At 37.5% G+C, this 24,347-nt stretch overlaps 1 protein-coding gene across 3 annotated transcripts in view; it reads right to left on the reverse strand.

Moving 5' to 3' along the window:
- Positions 1-24,347, reverse strand: part of RAPGEF5 (Rap guanine nucleotide exchange factor 5) — a 1,983,710-nt gene that overhangs the window by 511,816 nt on the left and 1,447,547 nt on the right. The window lies entirely within an intron of this gene.

Below are 24,347 nucleotides of genomic sequence, written 5' to 3' on the forward strand. Positions count from 1 at the left end.
TACTGGAAATCTTTAAGAGAAATCTTGCGGTATACAAATGGGATATACATGTGTCAGGTGCATATCATCATTAATATTGATTATAGCGGAGGATACAATGATATTTCACTCATGGACCTGCTATAAATTGTCCACCTTTACAGTGTATAAGACATTAATGATATAGACTTGAACCTGACATTTCTCATAACTGTGTGCACATGCACTTGTGTGTGTGTCATCATACATGCGCATATATGACAGGTGGGTGTGTGTATTTGTGTATGTAAGCAATGTAACAGGCTGATCAGAGATTACTGTATAGTCAAGAAGTTGTGAGACATGAAGCAAATGTAAGAATGCCTCACGGGCTTGGATTTATGGTAATATCTGTTTAGGGAACTTAGAAGGTGCTGTCACATTTATTAAACTGCATGATATTATTTTAGCTGTAGTCATCTTTGTGCCTTATTTTGGGTATGTATTGAACATAATTTATACAGCCTGGTTATAGCCACCAGACTCTGATTTTGTATTTCACACATGTAAGCAATTTGTGGTAGTCTGGGTTGTGATACATGAAGTATGCCATACTGTTGGATTTGTGAATCAAGTTTCACGCTGAGTGGCTGCAATCAAGTTTGCTAAACTTACAGTGCTAGATATTCCATTTATCACAATTAAGAAGACTACAGAACTTTCAATTTACTCTTTTTTCAGACTGAATTACTGCTTCCCATTCATTTCTAGGTGATGCAATAATTACATTATTTGTATGAGCAGTGTACTAAATAAGGCCTTTAATAGCTTTTATGAAGCTTTAAGGATGGAATTTCTCATTGGTGGCTTCCTATACTGTTTCACTGAGGTGTTTTTAATGTTTCTGATGGCATCAGTACATTTTTGGCATTATTTTTGGTTATGCTAGGACAAATCAGCTTTATGGTTCAGTTCTGTTTTAGCTAGATTTATCTTATTTTGATTGGCTATCTGAAATCTGGTTAATTTTGCCAGTAAATCTATTTTTCAATTTATAGGCTGTAGTATGTTTTTCTGTCTCTCTTTTTTTTCTTTTTGTTAAAATAATACTGATTGGGGTTCCAGAAGATGCCTTAGGTAGGGGGTGGTAGTTCTGTGGGTTAGTGATGCATTTACTTTTAGTGTAAGGACCATTTATTTATAGTGTACAAAGTCTGCATGTATTCTTTTTCTTAACTTCATAACTGGAGATGAAAATGGTGTTAGTGTAGGGGTTTTGATGTGGTTGGGAGATAGCAATGTATATAACGTGATGAGAAATATTTATTGTTTTATTTATTGACATTTGATTACTGGGAAAGTCTGCCTAGGTAAATCCATTTTCAGGGGAGGCCTGGTGAGAAAAGCTCCAAATTATTACAAAACATTTTAAGAACAATAACGTTACAATTTTCAAAAATAAAACACAAACATCTGCAGTTTAAATAATTATAACAAATTAGACCCAATATAAAAACATTTGTTAAGAACTGATACAAGGTATATCATAATCATTTAATATTTAGAGACATTTTAGAAAGTTTGTAGAGAAATTAAAGGTAAGTTAGTCTAATATGAATAGAAGTGCAATATGAAGAGGAAAAACAAGCTTATGGTATATTTAGAGAGAAAGTCAGGGAAGAGAATTAGACAGCAGTAAGGAATTAAGTGAAGAAGAGATAGTTAGGCAGTATAAGGAATGAAAATGCACTTGTTCACATTTAGGGATATAGTTTACCCTGGTTTTGAGAAAGAACAGAGACAAATTTTAGTTAAGAAGTCTTTCACAGTCGTTTTGAAAGATGGGTAAAGACCTAATGGATACAGGTAAAGAGTTCCAAGCCTTAGCAACCTTGTATGAGTACAGACAATGCCCAGCAGATTTGTTAGGTTTGTAGACAGACAGGAGTTTTTGGTCACTGGATTGCAATGACAGACTAGGTGCATAGTCATCTAGAATGTTTCTAGTGCTGGACAGGCAGATGGACACTAGATAAATTTATAGGTGTCAAAAACTGAAAAGACTGTAATAAAAGATAAATCCTTGTGTATTAAATGTAAGAAAGAATGAAGACCAATCACCACAACAGAAACGCTAAATATAGAATGTTTTATTTGTTAAGCTCCTTAATGCTTAAAGCACTTCTTCAGACCATAAAAACTTCGGAATGCAAACTGCTTAAATACATCAGCAAATTAACAATAAATGAATTAGAAAATAATTAAAACCTGCTCTCAGTGATATAAATTATGCATTTTCAGAACTGGTTTTAAAGGAGTATTGTCATTCAGTCCAATGTCCCTGGTAGCCTGCAGTTTAATAATCAATTTCAATTATTTGTATTCCATTTTGCTACTGATATCACCTCCCCTAATATTCCTGTCAATAAGTTGCAATGCCATAAATACAAAAGAATGCCCTAGATTCAAGGGCGACCGCAGGCAGGTGGAAGGGGCTGCACTTGCACTCCCCTGGAACGGGCGGGCTGGGAGATTAACTTTCTTTTAATTACAAAAAGAAAAAAAAACTTTTTAAGGGCATTCTTCTGTAAGAATGGTCCCGTAGCTTGCTGGTCCAGTCACATTACATCTGTGCATGCAGATGCCCTGTTCTTCCTGTCCACCCACACTATTTGAAATAGCTTTTGCTTCTTCACATCAATAATCTGTCAAGTAAGGGAATTTAGTTAAGTGTTCAATGCACAGACATAAAATAAGGGTTTCAGTATGCTTAGAATTGTTGTGCGCGTGTGTGTGTGTGTGTGTGTGTGTGTGTGTGTGTGTGTGAAATGCTCCAGTCCAGGTGTGTGTGAAATGCTCCAGTCCAGTTAGGTATGCCTTGTGGTTGATGTTACTCAGGCTCAAATCCTGTACCTTAGATATGAGGAGTAACAGCCTGAATTCTCTGCCCATAACACCACTTGTGATTCAAGGACTTGAGTCCATAGCTCTCAACTGTCCGGATTTTTCACAGAATGTCTGGAATGTTTGGCTTATACTTTTGGTCTGTTCCTGTGTGGTTTTCTGGCAAATCAGTGAGAACTGAATTCACTAAATAATGATGGCCATTTAAGTTTCAATCTCTTTCAGGAAACGTATGATAATACAAAATATTTTATTCTAGCAACTTTCTAAGATAACACAAGCAATGTTTAAAACGTGTCCTTGGTTTTGGGCCTTTGCTCCCCCCCCCAAAAAAAACTGGGGGCTTTTTCCAGATTTCTTGTGCTGCAAAGTTGAGAGATATATTTGAGTGTCTAAGTGGATTTTACAAGGAGCTGAGAGCTTCAGGGAAAGAGAAGTTTAGTGCTGCTTATGCCAAGTCTGTTTGCACTGCTAGTAGCACAACAGGTAGTATACTTGCTTTTGATGCAGAAAGCTGTGGGTTTTACTCCCGCGGTCTGTAGATGGATTGCTGATACTGTACTGTATTGTACTTTAACGGGGGTGGAAGCTGCAATCCTGAGAATGTCCTCCTTTAGAAGAGATACCTAGTAACTATCAACCTGTTAGTTTGTCATCCATTCCCTATTGCAATATTACTAGCTTATCATTTTTTTAATGTAACATAGGCAATTTATTCTTAAAGGGCAACAGGCATTTTATTTATATATGAAACAATTAAATATACAATTATTTACTAGGAGCAACCTCTTCATTAGTTACAGATAAATTAATGTGGAATTATTTAGACGACTTTTACTTCTGCAGAGATTGTCCACATTTAATGACATTGGTGGATTGTAAAGACAGAAGTTTAAGTAGACATTCATGATGGAAATGTTCTGATTTTGGACAGTTTTGTTACTGTTGGTTCATGTATTTTATTTCTTTGCTTACTAGAAAAAAATGTTCAAAAAAAATAAATTTAAAACACGGTCTAACAAGTGTGCTGTGTTATACAAGGAATGAAATTTAACACAGGAAGGCAAATCAAAGAACGCGGGTATGTCTGCATGGTCCTAAATATGTTTTGCAAGGCACCTGTGATTTGAAAACAGCCCAAAGGTAAAGTTCATCTGCCAATGGCCACATGCATTTTCTTTGAATGTGGGTTTCAATGCTGTTTCAATTCATGTGATTTTCAAGGGTAGAGAAGTTTTAATCCTAAGTCTGTTTTCATTGTGAGACTGTACTGCTTTGTTTAGATGTCTCAGTGTTTGTGCTAAAAAATTTAAAATAGAAGTTTTAAGTGAAATCCAAATAATCATTGTAAAAGTAAACCCATAAAGCAGTATGCATGTTACAGTGTGTTTATGGTAAATGGGGAGAAATAGCCAAGTAATGGGACACTGGAATGGCTGCAATGGGGGAGGGCTGTGTATGGGGGGGGGGAGGACACATTTGACCATGACTTTGTGAGGGGGAAGGGGTGGCAAACTCAAAGACAGCCCCGGGCGGCACAAATTCTAGCTACTCCACTGGGTAGGGGTGTGTGGATGTAAGTAGTAGACAGGTAGGGGTGTGTATGTAACAAGTAGGTAGGTAAAGGTAGGGGTTTATGTGTGTGTGTGTGTGTGTCTGTGTAAGAAGTAAGTACGTCTGTGTGTGTGTTTGTAAGAGGGAGGTAGGGGTGTCTGTTTGTGTGCAGGTAAGAGTGTGTGTAAGGGGAGGGGGGGGGGTCATACCTTACAATTATCCAGATTTTTGCCTCATATTTTCAGTTTGTTTCTCATAAATTTGTGTTTTTTTCTGGCAAATCATTGAAGTCAGAAAATAATGGCAGACATTTGAGTTTTAGACTTCATATCTTCAGAAAATGCATACTAATGCAAACCTTGTTGTTCTATCCACATTCTCAGGAGGTAGGGGGATGTATATGTGTGTCATACCTTTCAACTGTACAGATTTTCATAGAATGTCCATATTTTTGCCTTATATTTTTGGTCTGTTCCTCATAAAAATTATTATCCCAAATCACTGGGATGACCTAAGGATTAAAGTTACTAAATAATTACATGTATTTGAGAATCAGACTTCATATCCTTTAGAAAATGCATTCTAACACAAATCCTGTTAATCTAGCAACTTTCTAAACGTGTCCCTAGTTTTGGGCCTTTGTCCCCAACATTATAACAGGCTTTGTCCACATTTCTTGTGCTAAGAGATTGAGAGGTGAGGTGAGGTATGGGGTGTGTGTGTGTGTGTGTGTGTGTGTGTGTGTGTGTGTGTGTGTGTGTGTGTGTATAGGGAGGTAGCATACCCCTCAGTTGTCTTGCAGAATGTCCCGATTTGTTGCCCCATATTCCTCCTACAAAGCATTGAAGTTACTAAATAACAGACATTTGAGTTTTAGACTTCATATCCTTTAGAGAAATGCATACTAACACAAATCCTGTTATTCTAGCAATTTTCTAAGTTCATGAGAGCAATATTTATAATCTGTCCCTATTTATTTTAGGCTTTGTCCAGATTTCTTGCACTAAGAGGTTGAGGGGTGTGTGTGTGTGTGTGTGTGTGTGTGTGTGTGTGTGTGTGTGTGTGTGTGCGCTACCAGGTGGAATTTATTTTCAAGTGCATTTTCAAGGAATTGGGAGCGTCAAGGGAAGAGAAGTTTACTGCTTCTCATGCTAAGTCTGCTTAAAATGTACAACTGTTTTGTTCAGCAAATGGTATCACTATTGTTGTATAGAATTTTAAAACAGTTAGTAGTACAGCAAGTAGCATACTTCCATCTTGATGTAGGGGGGTGTAGGTACTACTCCCACAGCAAGTAGATTTGTATTTTAAGGGGGTGGGGTGCTGCAGTCCTGAGGATGTTCTCCTTTGGATGAGATGCCTAGTAACAATGAACCTGTTTTTCAGCCTGCCACCCATTCTCAATTGCAATATACCACCTTACCATTTTTTTAATGTAACATAGGCAATATATTCTTGAGGGCAGCAGGCACTGAATTTGTAGATGAAACACTGAAATATAAAGTTGTTTTCTAGCAACAACCTCTTCATTAGTTTCAGATATCTCTAACGTGGAATTATTCAGATGACTTTTACTTCTGCAGAGATTGTGTATATTGACTGATATTGGTGGATTGTAATGACAGATGTTTGAGTGGCCTTTTATGGTTGAAATGTTCTGAATTGGGTAGTTTGTCATTATTGGTCCATATGTTTTGTGTCATTTCTTACTGGAAAAATGTTCAAAACTATAAATTTAAAACACACTCTAACAAGTGGTGCTATATTATACAAGGATATAATTCAATTATATATTTCAATTAATACAATCAGGAAGGCGAATCAAAGAACTTTTGCATGGCCCTAAAAATATGTGCAAGGGGGCCTATGGTTTTAAAACAGCCCAAAAGTAAACCTAACCTGCCACTGGCCAGACGCATTTTCTTTAAATATGGGTTAGATTGTTGCTTCAGTGAATGTGAGTTTCAAAGGTAGAGAAGCTTCAATGCTAATTCTGTTTTCATTGTAAGACTATTTCTTTGTTTAGCAAATGTCTATCAATGTTTGTGCTACAAAATGTGAAATAAAAGTTGTAAATTAAATCCAAATATTTGTAATCATTGTAGAAGTAAAGCATAAAACAGTATGCACAATGAGAGTTTTGAACAATGTTTATGGCAACTGGGGAGAAATAGCCAAGAAATGGGACACTGGAATGGCTGCATGGGGGGGGGGGGGGCTCTGGGTTTGTACCCCCCTGCAAAAACTTCTGTAGGCTCCCCTCCCTAGATTACTGTTTACATGTTTAGCGAGTGCACTTGACGTAACATTTCTTTGTATAGCCCCTATGTACTCCAAAATTCTATCTTTTATGCAATGATTCATCGTTCCTACATAAAAGCAGGAACATGACTTACAAATTGCTAAATACACTAAATCTTTATTGATACAATCAGCATAAATTCTCCAGCAAATTCTTTCATTGGTTCTGGGATGTACAAAGTTATTATTGGAAGAAATAAAATTACAAGCTTTACATGAGAATGTGATTACCCTATCAGAAACCAGATGTTTAGAAAAATCAGTGGAGAAACATGGCCTTCATTTAACGGATAACCCATTTTTAAAAGAAAAGCTCGGTTGATTTCTAAAAATATTGCTAATACCAATATCAGTCATTAAAATTGGCCAATTGCGTTTGTTCGTATTACAAATCAAACTGATGTTGGAGAATGTAAGGTTAATTCTAACCTTCTTAGTGTCAATAAAAATATCTTTATAGGATAAGCAAACCTCTCAATTGAGAAACATGGTTTTCCCTTTCCATCCCTTGAAGTTCTAACTTCATTAAGAGCTTTATCAATTTCATATTTTCTATAGCCCCTACAGAAAAATTCATTACTAGCTGTATTATAAACTTCATTTATTACACATGCATCTGTATGTAATCTCGACATCCGAAGGAACTGTCCCTTTAACACCTTATGATAAATATAGCTAGGGGGCATGCTGGTATAGTGAAGGGTACTATTCTTCAAACACAACTTCCTATAAACACTGGTATTAATAAGACATTTATAGAAGTTGTGTGCATGTTAACTGATGTGGCACGTCTAACCAATATAGGCTTTTCAGTGTTATACAGTGGTGGGTTCTGAAAGGATTATGTGCTGTAAATTTAGCAACTTTGTTATAGCATTGTTCAGGTTTTAAATTTTGTGAAGCCTGGAAGTTAGTAAGGATGGCAGCACCATACAGAAGAGTAGGGAGGAGATATGTAATGGCAACTGCAGTTTTAGCTGAATCAGTGAGAAAGTTGTTGGCTCTGTAAAGCATCCCTAGTTTTTCATGTGTTTTTCTTATGCAATTTTGTATATACAGGTCGAATGAAAGATTATCATCTACTCTCACCCCTAACAGTTTGTTACCAGAAGTGACTTCAATGGTCGTATTATCAAGATAGATATTTTTTTTTTCATGAGAGAGGGATTTGGGAGAAAAAAGTAGTAGTTTGGTCTTTTTTGTGTTGAGCAGGAGTTGTGACTTATAAAGTCATGTTTCAGTGGCTGTTAAAGCTTCCTGAGTAATTTTTTGGAGGTGTATCATGTTGTCAGATGTGCAAATGAGAGTGGAATTGTCTGTGTACTGTATTAGGGTGGCCTGTTATGTGGAAGAATAGAGGGTGTTGGTGAAGATGTTAAAGAGGGGACCAATGACAGAACCTTGTGGTACACTGGTGGTGACTGGGAGGTAAGGAGAGAGTGTGGAGTGCCATTTTACAGACTGATGCCTATTGGACAGGTAGCTTTTAAACCACAGAAGGGTGGGCCGAGACAGAACTAGTGAGGACATGAAGTTGTAGTTTGCTGTGACAAACTGTGTCGAAGGCTTTAGACAAATCTAGAAATAAGGAAGAAACTAGTCTGCCATTATCCCTAGCTTTACTGACAGCATCTAGATAGGTTAGAAGGGCAGTGCTAGTAATATGGGAAGGATGGACACCATGTTGTATAGGGGATAAGAGTTCTTCCTTCAGGAGACAGCCTAGCAATTTTTTTGACTACATTTTTCAAGTATTTTGGAGAAAGATCATTTTATACCTATAGCAATCTTATTAATGTCTGCTGAATTTCCTCTTTTGTGCAGAAGGATAATGTGTGACTTTTTCCAGAGAGAGGGAATGTGGGATTCCCTGAATGACCTATTTATAAGGATTGAGAATATAGGCAATGCTATTGGCTGCTATTTTTAGGTATGTGCTTGGAATGCCATACGCTGAAGAAGAGCATGGCTGAAGTTTGTTTAAGAGAAGTTTTTATAGGATGTGGGCACAGGTTTGAAGGTGAAAAGGGATGTGGTGATATGTGGCTGGTAGGCACAGCTGGGATTACATGTTGAAGAATCCTTGGTTAGAGATGCTACACTGTATATAAAATAAGAGCTGAACTGCATTGGGAGAGGGGTTTGGGTTTAATTTTTGGCTGAGAAGTAAGATTTCTTTAATGGATGTCCAAAATTGTTTAGACTTGCATTTAGTATTATTCTGAAAGTTATTATAGCACAGCTTTTTGTCTTCATTTATTTGTGTTTTAGTACGATTGTGAAGCATTCTAAAGTTTTCAAGATATATTTTTGCCACTTTATTCCATGCTTTTTCTCTATCCTGCATTAGCATTCTACTCTTTTTCTTTAACCTAATTGCATTATTTGTTTTCAGTTTATTCCCTTCTTGGATGTGCAAGGCTATTTAGGATCTTTAGAAAATTTGTACTGAATTCAATTACACTATTGCCTAAAGGGAGGATTTTTGGAAGCTCCAGTTAACAGATGATAGTGTAGTAATGAACATTTCTGGGCTAAACTTAGAAAGGTTATGTGTTGTTTTATAAATATGTTGTTTAACTGAATGTGTGAGATGTCTAGTTGTGCGGATTGGGAGATGATCACCGAGACAGTCTGACATTTTACCTGTGGTGGAGTATTTGCTACGGTCTTATACTAGGATCCTGTCTAATACAGAATTTAATGTTCTGCTATAATGTGCAAGGCTATTAATTAGTTGTGTGAAACCATATAAATTCATGCTGGATGCAGCAGAGTTAGAGTTTGTGTCCAACCAATTGTCATTCACATCACCTAGTAATATTTTATCTTCTGGAATCCAATGTAGGATATATTCCAGTGTAGCTGTATTGCTGCCAGGAGGGATATAAAGGACAGTAATACATATTTATTTATAATTATTTATTTTGAGGAAAGCACTAAGAAGCTTTGATGAACAGAGTTTTGGTGCTGGTTTGCTGTAAGGGGAGATGTGGTAGGTACTGGGAAATATTAAAGCAATACCACCACCTCTCTTCTTTACACGGTCATTACAGATGTAATTACAGCCAGAAGATATAACTTCAGAGTTGTTTAAGCCAAGTTTCAGTTACAACCAGATCAGTCAGGCTTATGTTGTGTAATCCAGGCATGTAATTCAGAAGTTTTATTTCTCATATTTCTAACATTTATAGCAGGAAAAATTAGATCTCCCGGGTTGGGGATTGGCTGTTGTTGGGTTACACAAGTGTGTGTGAGAGAATTATGTTTATGTTCATTGTGACAGGTAGGGCCAGGATTAGGGTGTACTTCTCCTCCTGGAAGGATTTTAGTATATTAGGGAATTATGCATACTTGTTTTCTGGAGAGAATTCTTGCACTTAATTTTGTTTTGGTTCGAGTTGCTTCTTCTTTTCTGTCTCTGTACATCTCACACACACACACACACACATATATATATATATATATATATATATATATATATATATATATATAAAGTTGTATAATGCAATAAAGAGGACATTCATAATTAGTTTTACCGTAAAGTCAAACAAATGCCAGTGAGACTCTTCTCATGCAAAGCAAGTGTACCAAAGAACCAAAGGAAGTAACTTTCTGTAATGACAACCAAATGAAAAACAAAATATCTCCTTTCTTTCCAATCCTCTGAGTCCCACAAAGAGAGCTAGGGAGACAGATTGTTACACAAAGTCCAGTAATTCCCTTCTGGACATGAATTACCATCCATGGCACATATCTCATACAAAGTAAAGATCTAAACAAGCACATCAACATAATTTACATCTGAGCCACAGAAAATGGTATAGGCTCCCCTGTGATACCTTTTTGACCAAGACCTACCAGTCCAGACGGTCCAAGGGGGATGCCTAGGAGATGAACCCTCAGTTCCAATTTTCCCTTATCCACTACTTAAACACAAGGAGTCACTTCCCATAATTAGGTTGGTTGGAAAAGGCCAAGACATACAAATGCCGTCGCAAGGAGGGCTAGTGCAAAGGCCAAAAACCATGTCACGCAAATACAAAAGACAGCCAGCACCACACGGAGAATCAAATAATTTATTAAGTCTTAGTATAACTTAAAAATCCAAAGACTTCTTAAGTCTTCATACAGACTGGTTTCGGCCAAAAAGCCATTGTCAATGTTATTGGTGCTGGCTGTCTTTTGTATTTGCATGACATGGTTGGAAAAGGACCTAAGCCAATCAGGCAGGCAAAAGGTGAGAACAGTCCAAGAATGCACATCCAAGCATGGAAGCAATTGTCTCTCCCTCCTAGGTGGCTAGGCCTCAAATCTCAAGTAGAGGGTGTTGACTTAAGCACTAAGAAGTTGAACAGAAGCAAACTTTGCTAGGCCTCTTATGAGACATAAGAAGCAGTGGGCCATGGGAAATATCCCATACATACCTTTCAACCTCTTAGTGCAAGAAATCTGGAAAAAGACTAAAATAATGGGGGACAAAGGCCCCAAAATAGGGAGAGATTGTAAATATTCCTCTTATAAACTAGAATAACAGGATCTGTGTGTTAGCATGCATGCATTTTCTGAAGGATATGAAGTCTGAAACTCAAATGTTTGTCTTTATTTAGTGACTTCAATCCTTAGAGATTTTGATTTCCCAGAAAACCACTCATTTTATGAGTAACAGACCAAAAATATGAGGCACAAATCTGGACAGTTGAGAGGTATTCTCCCATAGCAGATGAAAAAATCCATAAAATAATTTAGCTTAATGACTGGACAAACTCTAGTCTATTTGCTGGACTCCGAATAACCCTCCCAACAGTCCATTGAGGAGCTTTCTTTTACACTGTTCTCAAATATTCAAAAATTTTCATCAAAGCAAAAAAAAAAAAAAAAGGGCATGTAAATGCAGAAGCTTTTTGCAGATGATACAAAGGATAAAGATGCAAAATGTTTGAACATTAAGGTAAGATGTGGCAGGTACATGGTTTGTGATGTTACTGCATGGTTTACCACAAGTGTTCATCTGTGCTCATACATAGAAGCTTCCAGAAAAAAAATGCCAAAAGATGATTGGAGAGGTAAATGCAGTCATAAGACCCAAAAAAGAGAGCCCTTGATGTTAAGCTCCAAACTACGCAATAACCAGGCAAGGAGAATACTCAAATTTGGCATTCACTCATTGGCAAGAAACAAATTAGGCATGGATATATTTGAAGGCCCACCCTTAGCCTTTACGAACAAGATTTCATCCTTTTAATATTGCAGTGAGTGATACCATATGGCTGAGTGGTTTCGCTGGCAAGAAGTGCTTTTAAAAACTACTATCAAACAGTACTACTTGATGACTGAATGTTCTACAAGTAAAGGCATTCTGACTGAGACTGTCTCAAAAAAAGACTTTCCACACAGTCATTAAAGAGAGCTGAAACTATTGGATTACTATGATAATTCTGAACTATTATGGAATCTTAGTATAACACAGAGACAGAAAAGCAAATCAGCCTTAGCTTGTAGAATGAAGTCTGATCCCCACAGCCTCAAACACGTTAAAACATCGATCAACTTGCTTTACTATATCAAGTTTAAGTTGCTCCTCAAGACGTTGGCAGCACCCTTGAGTAATCAGTTACAGAATACAAACAAGCAAACAAATACATATACATGATTGATTACAGTCAAACAATTAAATGCAAAAATAAACTGCAAGCTATTTACTAATCTGAGTTTTCTGATTATTTAATATCTGCAGAAAACTGATTTCCCCCTGTAGTATTTTCTAGCTTTCTTAATTAGTGGCTTATCATTTCTGAACTACGCCTTTTATTAGTACTCTGACAGATGCCTTATATGACGCTGTAGTGTCGAGTTACCCTTCACTTTCATTTCTGAGATGTATCTTATAAATATATACAAAACCTCCTTTTTTAAATGCATCATGGCACATATATTAACCATAACTGAAAAATAAAAATGTTTCAGTGTAGTGTAGCAAATCAAATATGCACAATGGCACACGGTTCTTTAATAATGCAATCAAACCAAAAAGCCACACGTCACTTCATCTGGACAAGTATTACATTATTAATGCAGCTCATCAGCATAACATTAGTGGAATATTGTTTGTACTCTGAAATATTTAACTTGTAAAAGCAGACTTTCTTTTACCCCCAGGGTGAGGGCATCAAGTAAGGATGGAAACAAAAAAGACATCTGGCTGTGAAGTATACAACAGCCATGCTTCGTATTACAGTTAATGCATTCTCCCCTCTCCATAGTGTTTCTCTTCTCATAAGATCACTGCACATTGGCAAGCTGAATTCAAATGAAGCTTTGCACTGCTTTGTAATTACAACTCTCCTCACCAGTAATATGTCTCTTATTATCTCAAGTACTTTGTGGGGTTATGCAGTGACTATAGAACAGGGAATGGCTGATTGAAGGTTTCTGAATTAAATTTCACACTCAAGTCAGGAACATTTTCCTTCTTTTAAATTAATTAATGGGCCATGTGTCCCTTTCTGGCAAAATTATAAATCATTGACCTATTGCAAAAAGTCAGAGAAGACTGCAATTAGCTCAAGAAGATGACTATTTTTAGATGGTTAAGCAGCTGTACATTTCCTGATCATGAATCTCAATGTTTCAGATTATTCACAAATTTGAAATAGATGCCTTAGAAGTAGAATTTGAAGACTACATTTCATAAAGAGCAAACTCCCCAATACCCCTATGTAGGACTGCAGGAGGGCTTTATAACTGAACCCCCGTACTTAATATAATGAACACTCAGGTTGCTGGAACTCGGAGAAAGAGAGAAATTTCCTCTGCAGCAATCTCATTTGAAAAGAATGAATTTTTCCACTCAGAGGGGGTCAGAGAAGTCTTCCATACAACTCAACTGAATAATTTTCATTTGAAAAGCTTATGACCCCATCCCAGCTCTCTTTCATTTTAGCACAGTGGGAGTGCGGATGTTTCATTTCACTTTCAAAAAACCTGTGAATGGTACTACTTCACAAAGTTTCAGTACACAAAATATTTACTACTACATAGTAATTCATTAGGTAGTAAGAAAGATTTGCTGTTTTTTGTTATATAAAAGCAGTTGCCAGCATAAAATGAAGTACATTACAAGCATTTCATTATTCATAACATTATTTTGTTGTTGTTTGTCTTTTCAGCCTTTCCCGGTTAGGGGTTACCACAGCGGAACTCCGGTCCGCTAATGATTGGCAGTCGCTTTTTATGGTGCCGAGTTGCCAGCCCAATGCCCAACTTTCAGCGAAGGTACACCCATTCACGCATGTCTTTCAGAAGCCACTCGACCGCGGGGAGGACATGCAAACTCCACACAGAAGGTACGCCAGCCGAGAATCGAACAGGAGAACCTCTTGCTGTGAGGCAACAATGCTACCGCTGTACCACCGCAGCTACATTTTAAAGTAGCAATAAACATAATTATTAAATAATGTAAAATACAACTGCATGACAACAAACACCACACAGCATAACTGCTAATCATTTTAAACATCAGAGTCACTAAAAAGTCACATCCGTTCTTTTTATGAGAGGAGTGCACAGGAATACAGCTTCTTGACATCATATTCAGAGTCTGTTAAGTCAACTCTTATCATGTGCACCTGGAAGCTTGCTGTGTCCTGCCTGATTACATTACATACTGCATCAGACTGTGCCAATCAATATAGAAACTAGGGATGTCATGATGCTTTTATGGTACAAGAAAGTCTACCCCTGCAAATAATGACCAACAACTAGAAGTTATATAGCTGTTTATCTTAACTGTGGATTTCTGAAAGCAGCTCAACTACAAAGCATTTATTCTGACCTTGTCCAGTCATCAAATGATTCCCACTTATTTTCTAAAAACAGCATGACTGACCGTCATCACAAAAAGGCAGATTTCTTATGTCATTTCAAATTAAGGCAAGTGGGAGGGGGGTAATGCAGATACACAATTGCAAAGATCTGCAACAGGATACTTGTCTTTATTTTTTACATTAAAACTTTCTGGGTCAGACATTTGCAGTGGTTTAATTGCAGTGCTCCTCCTTTTTTTTTTTTATAATCAGAAATGCAGTTTATCACATAATCTAGAATGCATCACCAGATCTAAACACTGACTTCACTGCAGCTAACACTCAAGGTGCTTGAAAAAGCAACTGCATTTAACTGGACCAGGGAAGGAACAGACTTTTTTGCATACATTTTTCTCTCTCATGCCTACTAACCACTGCCTGAGCCTACTCATTTATTATGGGGGAAAGATGATCACCTTACTGCAGTGAAGGCAGCATCAAGGGTCTTTTCTCTTGGTAGTCAAAGACCACAAAGACGTGTTCCACCAAAGGAGGATCTGCAATCCAAATCCAGTAACAAATGCATACGACCGCAGATGTGTAAATCTAGTTACAGTGTATAGGCCAACTAAGTGACCGCCTAGGGCGCCGATCTGGCAGGGGTGCTTTTCCAGCATTTATTTGGTGTAGGGAGACCAGGATGGGGGCACCAGGTGGTGTGCGGGAGGCGCCATGGAGCCCTTTTGCCTAGGGCATCAATCACACCAACAGCACTACAAGATAGGGGCCAAGGGTACTAGCTGCTAGTACAAGGGTCCAGGGAACTACTAAAGGGGTGGTGAATACCGCACAATGTGGTTGGGCTAATATATGCCTTCGGACAGATAGCCCAGTACCAACCTATGACCTAAGGCCGCTCCTGCTGCTGGGGGAACTGGGAGAACGCATCCTGGACTTTTTGAGCTGCTGTATTTTCACCAGCTTCTGCATTAGAGCAGGCAAGATGGTATATATTTAAAACAGGCTGCCAGATATAAGCATTAAAACTGCATCAGGTATCAAATTCAAGTGACTAAGATATAAGCAAAACTGAATATAGTCTTATCTATGAACCTACAGATAGGAAATTCACCCCGGGGATCATGTCAGTCGCCCTGCTAGACAGGGGTCCAGGGAAGTAAGTACTGTGGGAAGAAATAGCCACGGAATTATTATGGCTAGGCTTGTATAGGCCCTAAGGCTGATAGCCTAGTACCAACCTATGAACCTATAAATCTTTGAAACAGCCACTAACATTGTTAAAAAGAAGAGAAGCTACTCAAATTAAAATTCAGACTAAACTGCTTGCATGCTGTATTACTCTGTACAAGTAGCAGAACAACAACATTCTTGATGATAAACACAGAAATCTAAGGAACTGAGAGAATAATAAACAGGAGAGAATGGAGAAACCTGTAAGATGTGTTTTAGGATGATAACAGGGATACAGTGGATGGGCAATTGGAAATTCACCCCTGGTCTGATACGTACATGCCTGATGGACAAAGGCAGCTGTTAAATCAGGCCCTAACTGACATACACTCCCTTAAAATATCCCCAAAGGCAAAATAACTTAAGGGATACGTCTGGGTTGCATGGCTAGGCTTACAGGCCCCACTCGTAGTTAGCCTAGTAAACACCTATGAACATATGATTCAGTAAGATGGTGCATTAGCATCACAGACATTTGCCTGTGAATGGTCACAATAATAACAGTCCAGTGGAGAAGATCAGGACAGTCTACATGAGGACCACAGTCATATGAGGCATGGTCAGTGTGGTACAATGCCTTACTGACTGAGAACAGTGCTTCTTAATGGCAATTCTTAACATGAATCCTTATGAAGCTCATCATCAGCTTGTGTACACTAGGCAGTGCTGACTGCCTGGATTCAGACCCAACTATTCAATGTGAATGGCAAAAAAAATGAAGGATTGAAGATGTAAATCACTTTTATGCTATCAGGTCCCCAAAACTTGTGAAGCTGAGAAGGTAGTAGCATGTGCGCTTTAATCAGTGCCAGGATTTGGTATGGGTTAGTCAGCAAATCCAACTGCAGATAATCTGAGAACAAGGGTTTGGGGAAAGGAAGGCTGAAATATTGGATGGACAGACTAGTTAATAAAGAGAAGATTTCTGACCAGGAAAAAGCCATCTGTGAGACTCATATCTTATCAGTGCCAGGTTGAGAACCCAAAACGCTTAGAGAGAGAGAAACAGATGTGGCAGGCCATAAAACATTGGTTGCTTAATGGTTGCATGTAACATCTGGAGCATGGGACTGCAATCATTGTAAGCATATGTGCTGGACCTGAGGGGAAACTGCAATTTTCTTCAGACAGAGGCTTAGGATGGAAGCTCTTACCTCTTATACAAAGTCATGTCCAACCCAGAACTGATGGAAATTGTCCAACTAAAGAAAACCATATCCACTCGAGCCACATGCTCTAGGGATCTAAACCTCACCACAACAATACACAGGACATGCTGGAGGGATAGATTCCTGTCCCGGAGACTTCCCATGCTCTGGAACAAGATTCCAATCTACATTAGGCAGAGCTCGCTAACCCTCTTCAAGAGAAACCTTGATGAGTGGATGGGAAACAAAGTTTACCCTTGGGATCACTTCAATGGCTCTGCTGGACAGAGGCACAAGGAACTAATCTAAGGGGGTGGGGAAAGTCAACACATTCTGGCTAGGCTTATAAATGCCTTCAGGCAGATAGCCTAGTACCTACCTATGAACCTATAAGGAGTTGGGGACACTGGTTATTTCCAGGATGTCAGTGATACTTGGAATGGGGTGGGATTATTGACAGCCTCCTGATGGTACCACAGTGCATTCAGCACATATTCCAACCTGAAGATCTGCTTTCATGTATAGTTCTAATGACAGAAACCACAGAGAACCAATGCTGCACAGAAATAATAATTACTGCTAGCTCTATGCCAGAAGACATGACGGCCTCTGTAGTGAGGCACAGAGGGCTTCTTAAACTGTGATTCCCAATCCCAGCTCTTACATCTGATGTAAGCCAGATGCTGACTATTAGACGCTTATGAATCTTAGCTTATATCCCACTCTGCTGTTAAATATATATAACCTTAAGCAATACTCATTTCTATGTTGTTTAAGCTTGCTAAGAGAAGAGTGTTTTTGTCTTTCAGTCTAACTCCTTTATTAATTCTCCTTCTCTCATTTTTATGAGTCACAGCTGACTCTTAGCGACCCTATGGAAAGCCACTACTACCTACGGAGTTTACAAGGCAAATGGGGAAATGGAAGTAGGTTGCCAGGTCTTTCTTCTACATCACACACACAGGCACTCATACCTGTGAGTCCCTAAGCCACCTACTGCATGTCTTTGGAATGTGGATGGAAATTGAAGCACCTGTATAAAAACTCACATGGACACAGGGAGAACATCTAGACACCACACAGAAGGCAACCCAGTGAGGAACCAAAATCAGTCAGCAGCACTACTATTAAACATATTTTAATGACACTATACATCCTTTGTTCTTGCCATGGAGGAGAGTTGTAAAAGTCAGCAATATTCACTCTTCTTGCAAGTGTTATAGATTTGATTTTGTATATCATAAAGTCAAAGCAGCTTTGAACGGCAATGAAATAAAGACTGGTAAGATTTTTTTCCATGAGTAGTATACGACAGGCCGAGTTTTTAACTAGTCATTTGTTTATATAGCTAATTCATGTTGATTATGCTATTAGTAAATATAATATGGAAAGTCAATCATAAGAGAAAAATTACAGAAGAGCTGGGCATCACTTCCTTTCCCATTTGTTTCAAGCCAAAAAAGTTTCTAGGAAAACAAACTTTCCAGAGTTAGTGAACAATTTTTTACAGTCCCTCCACCAATGGGTGATGAGGAAAAACAGTGTCAAAGGTGCCATGCTTTCTGATTCAGTTGTTTTTGAATATACAGTTATCATGTCAACAACTAAACAACAATCCTAAATTCTCAGTGGCAGCCATTCACCGTATAACTTAATGCATGAACAAATCCAAAAAAAAAAAACAAAACAAAATCATAGCGAGAACAGAGTAGTCACTGGAAATGACCGCTTCTTACCTTGCAGTTTGCCAAACTATGTACTGGTTTGTTTTGCATGCCAAATATAGATTTTGGTGTTTTATGACATTATGAACACGGAAAACGGTAGCAGTACTGAAGACATTACTAATCAAAGTATCCTTAAAGCAAACAACGTCATTAATAATTTGAATGGACTGACCCAGTAGGGGCTTTACCTGCTGCCTTATTTGCCATTTAACCTTCTCATTCTACCATGAGTGAAGGAGACAGGTCAAGCTTTACATGCAAAGGACTGAATCAGTGCTCTTCAGCTGTCCACTTGTCAGAAAGGTTTTCTCCAGAATTAGTAAGGCCGAAAAAACCCATAGAGGTATGGAAGTCTCATGATGTTTCATGAAGGCAGCTGTCAGTTAATACATGCATTATGATTTAAAAGAAAAGTAATAAAGCACGAGATAAATTTGTGTTAATTAAACTGTGAAGGTGTCATAGAGCAAATGATGGTGAAAGAGATGATAAATAGTGTTGGACATGCAAGCCCAGAAGAATAAGTCATTAATGTAGTAGAGTCAAAAGTGCAGACTCAAAGAAATGGGAAGAAGATATTAAAAATATAACTTGCCTTTATGTTAAGGGGATGGTGCAATGGACACATTTTAGGTAATGTTTAGTGGGTAATAAGGTTATTCCTTGTCCACTGACCAAAATGAATGGAAATGTGGGGACCAAAGTTTGTTACATAGTATGAAAATGAATAAATATTACAGAAGCTTTGGCAATTGCAAGATGAATTGGCCAGATGATCTGTATATGTAGGCCATGACTTTTCAGAGGCTGCATGTCAAGAGCATCTGAAGCTTGCTGAGATATTAGACAGTGTGTGAAAGGTAGAAATCGGAATATGGATTGACTTTTCTTACTGTACTGAAAGTGTTGATGGACTTAATATTCACACATGTATTACAGGCAATAATTAAGTTGACAGAATTGCCTAGATACATGCCTAACAGAGATAGATTTTATATATATATATATATATATATATATATATATATATATATATATACACACACACACACACACACACACACACACACACACACACAAATATATATATATAAATATATTACCTGAATTTGAATTCTTTGGAAGTGACAGATAAGTAGAAGGAACAATTAGAGACAAACAGTAAAGGGAGGTTTGTGTACTGCAGCAGAGGCATGATGGTTTGAGAGGCTGTACATTTACACTGTAATATGCATAAACTGGCTAAGAGATTAATATGTTTAAATGCAATAGAGCAGTGAAGGATGAAAAACCTTATTGGATAGATATATTAGATATTTCTGAATTCACTAAAAGATGACACAATATTATGGATAAATGATGTACAGTCTCAAACTATGCATTTTACAGTGTGTAAAGGAAAATGGCCATTGTATCAACACTATATACATGATGGTGCCTTTTATATAAATTTAAATTAAGTGACATTCACTCAGTATTTGAACAACAAAATCAATCGACCCCAACTGCCAAAGGTGACCCAAAGCGGTACAACAAAGTAAGAAACTCTTTAAGGTACACCACTATGAGCTTGCACTGTGTCACAGTGATAAAAACACTCTATAGAGAAACAATAAAAATGCTAAAAATACACAAAATTCCCAGCTGAGATAAGTGCTTTCGGCTTCTTAAGCCTTCTTCAGGTCATAAATAGCAAGTGCACTTGTTGAGATGAGTTGATATAAGAGTATTCCTTTGCCTATGGCAGCTTTGGCTGGGTTGGATAGAAGAGGTGACAGACTGTTTGCCCACAGCAGAAGTGTACTGATACTTTTGCATGTGTTTTGAAAGTTGGGAGATTGACCTAGCCAAATGTCAAGGTATTTAAAGGATGTGGTAGTTTCTATAGTGGTATTGTTAACATCTTTAATACTAAGGAAACAGGGTACACTGACTATTTTTGCTGGGTTCTAAATAGCACTGCATTTGTTTTTGAGGGACCTTTTAAAAAAAAATCCACCAGTTCAGTAAGCATGACCTTCCTTTGATGAAGCACTATCTGGGATGGATCATGCATCTGGAGGTCTCCAATGTTCTTGTTGATAATTTCCATGATAATTCCTTCATTGACTTTGCAAATATGACTAGTCAACCTAATGGGTCTGTAGTTTCCAGGATCTGTTGAAGGTCATCCCTTATGAACGGTTATGAGCATCACAGTCCTCCATTCATGTGGCACAAAGCCTCTTTTAAGACTGTAGTTAAATAGTGACTCCAGAGGTCCTGATATAAGGTATATTTTAGACTGTTCAGAAGGCATCCCAGGATGTTATCAGGGCCCACTAAGGCTATGTTTTTGGCTTTAGTAAACACATCCATGAATCCTAGTAACACAGTAGGAGGGGTTATGTTTGAGGATGTTTACTGGGACATGGTTGGGGGTCATATGAGGGTAAAGTTGGAACTGAATTTGTTCACTAACAGGTTTCGCTATATTGCCCGGGTCTGTGAATGTGATACCATTAACCACCAGTTCAACATATTGCTGTGTGTTGCCCTTGAGGATTCTTACATAGCTGAAAAGGCCTTATGGTTATCTTTTACCTCGGAGGCTATCTTAACATCAGATTTGGCTTTGTTTGACTTAATTAGCTCTCTTAGTTGTCTATTTAGTTTGATGAGTGTGTGTTATCTTTTTGGAAATTACCCTTCATGATTTTTTGCCATGTTTTTTCAACTTTTGTTGTACATCCTGTTTAATTTGGGATGTTACCAGGGCAGTTTGCATCGGGGCTAGTTATGGGGTTATTTCTGGTAGGTACAGCAGCCTATATGCAGCCACTGATATGGTTGTGTACAGTTTCTGAGAGCAATTCAGCATAGGCTGTTATGTTTTGTGGTTTGGAGGGGCATTGAATTTTGAAAAACCATTACTTAATAAAAAGTAGTTTGCTACTGATTTTACTGGGGTTATGGAGTTGATTTTGACTGATACAGCCTTATGGTCAGAACTTACCAGAGAAGACAAGACATGCATGAGGGAACAAAGTTCCAGATTTGTAAATATAAGGTCTAGTATGTTGGAGCCTCTGGTGGATGCATTCACAATTTGGTCAAGGGTGTTTGTTTTTATGAAGTCCAGAAATCTCTGTGCTTGTAGATTTGTGGCTGTGTAGGATTTCCAGTCTATAAAAGGGTAATTAAAGTCTCCCATGAGAAGGATGTTAGGCTGGATGTTAACTGCCTCCAGTAGGTTCAAGTATGTTTTGTAAGCTTCTTGAGATATGGAGGATGACCTATGTCTGGCTAGAATATAGTACGGCTTTTGTCTATGGTGATCTGCATGTGGAAGAACTCTAGCACATCATCGTGTTTGACCAACTTAGAGGTATGCTTGTTACTGACGTATATCAAGATACCTCCAACTTTATTCCTTGTCTGTGCAGCTACTGGTTTAAATGTATGGAAGGTACTGAAAACTGAAACCTTGTTCTGCCAGGGTATTCTCTGTCACTTTAAACCATGTCTAGGTAAGTGCACAGCTATCTATATTCTTGAGTGTGAGGAGGGTGTGCAGGGAGTACAGATTTTTATCTAGGCTGCTGGCACTGAGCAGTAACACCTTGAGGTTCACCTGAGTTGCAAATAATCTGTAATTTTATAAGATTACAAAAAACAGTGCAACTGACAGGACTACATTTGTGTTTATTATTATTACATACGGAGCAGCCTTTATAATTACTAATTTTCCCTTTTATGATAAAGATATTACTCTCATGCTGATGTTGGAAGAAACATTTAGTAATTGCTACCGATCCCCATGTCATGCAATAACAATGCCGACTGAATGGCATGTATGTTTTTACATGTAAAATTTATCTATGTCAGCTGAGTTTTCTTAAGGTATCCATCTGTAATATTATGGGCGGTACTGCAATAGTTTGTTTAATAAATAAACAGATGGATGCATAAAGAATACTAATTTTGAAACACAGATTATGAGGGCATTTTAAATTAAAAAGCTTGCAATTTTCGGGTGACAATTATTAAACCATACAAAGTTTGGGCAACAGACAAGTTGTTTGAAAGTAACATAGATACATAACTTTGGAGGAAACTGAATTTGGTTACTGAATATAAATATTCCTCTGTGTTATACATCAGACTATTTCTATGTTTGTCGAAGGAAGGGTGTACTGAAGAGACGTTATGACTGGAAAAGATGAATTTAAAGTAGTTTATGCCAGCTGCACTATTTATGAAGGGATGCTGTAAGTTGTTCATTTTTTATGGTATTTTAAGAACTATACTACCAGGAATTATAAACTGGCTGTCTGAATGTTGTGAAGAGATAAGACTGATATCTGTGCATATGTGTATATATTTACTAGATGTTGTAATATGAAGTATTAGTCTGACAATGTTCTGTTAATGAGCTGTGACAGGCATAAGTAATGATGAAGACAGTTTTGAGGGATGACTAACTGGGTTAGCATAAAGAAGAATATTAACAGAAAATATCATACAATACAGAGATAAGGCTAGACTGATGGAGATATTGTGCGAAGGATTATAATTATAGGAAGAGGGGCAGGGGAGACCAATGTGTTTTCCAGCATTATATAGTCTTAGCGCAATAGATGGGATGTGACTGCTTATATGCTGACAGAGGGTTTGGTAAGGAAGCACTGCACTTACACTAGTGACTTAAAACGGAAGTTCAAAGTTTTTCACAATTCTAAGATGATTAAGCATGTAAAATTGCTATGGAAAAGGAATCTTATAGTTAAATGGAATTGTATAGTTATTGATCAAGTAGGGATAAAGACTGCAAATGCTGACAAGTAAAAGAAGAGATGGCTATTTCAATACAGAGTGATTTTTTTTAATAAGTCTGATCCAACTAATGTATTATGTATTTAAGTTTGATTTGGCAATAAAATTAATGTTTATGAACTAATGTAATATTTTTTCCAAGTTTATGATAAACTATATCAATAGAGAATACCCAGATGTAAGAATGACATATTTTAGAGACACCATATAAATTATAAATGCATCATAGTATGGAAGAGTATATTTGCATGAAGATTATGTTTATTAAGATTTGAGGGATACAGTTGTTTAGATAAGGCTCACATTTTTAGATTTGTAATTGTGAATGCAAATTGGGCTTTACCATACCAATTTGTATAGTTTATAGTTTGTTGCTGTTTAAAAAGTTAATGAAGTTTTTTTTTTTTTTCGAGAGAAAATGGACAGTAGGCTGAATCAGTAACCTGAATGCTAATATAAACATATTTCATAAAGATTTAATAAATATAACGAGATAGCCAATTATCTAAAAAGGAAGCAAATGCCCTCATGGGAATTTCAGGAAAAAAAAAATACCAAATTACATTAAGAAGCCCCTCTACAGTGGGTAATTTTGGGATTTCATATTTCCATATCCTCAGTTTGACACATTTCTGCATCTGCCTCCTGGCAGTGCAAGTTATGATGGAATACACTGGACAAGGAAGGCCTGACAAGCCCCTGTATTCCCTAGTTCTATCAATTCATTGACAGCACGCAACCTGATACTCATACCCACACTCACAGAATAAAATCTGAGGATAAGTGTTTAGCAGATTTAACTTAAAGAATACCATATTTGTTTCTATATCAATTCATTTTGCAAACATCGTCTATACATCTAAGTTATTATTCTTTAATCTTTT

Source organism: Protopterus annectens, chromosome 3.part0 (assembly GCF_019279795.1).
Source record: "Protopterus annectens isolate FY-2018-M chromosome 3.part0, PAN1.0, whole genome shotgun sequence".
Taxonomy (NCBI): Eukaryota; Metazoa; Chordata; order Ceratodontiformes; family Protopteridae; genus Protopterus; species Protopterus annectens.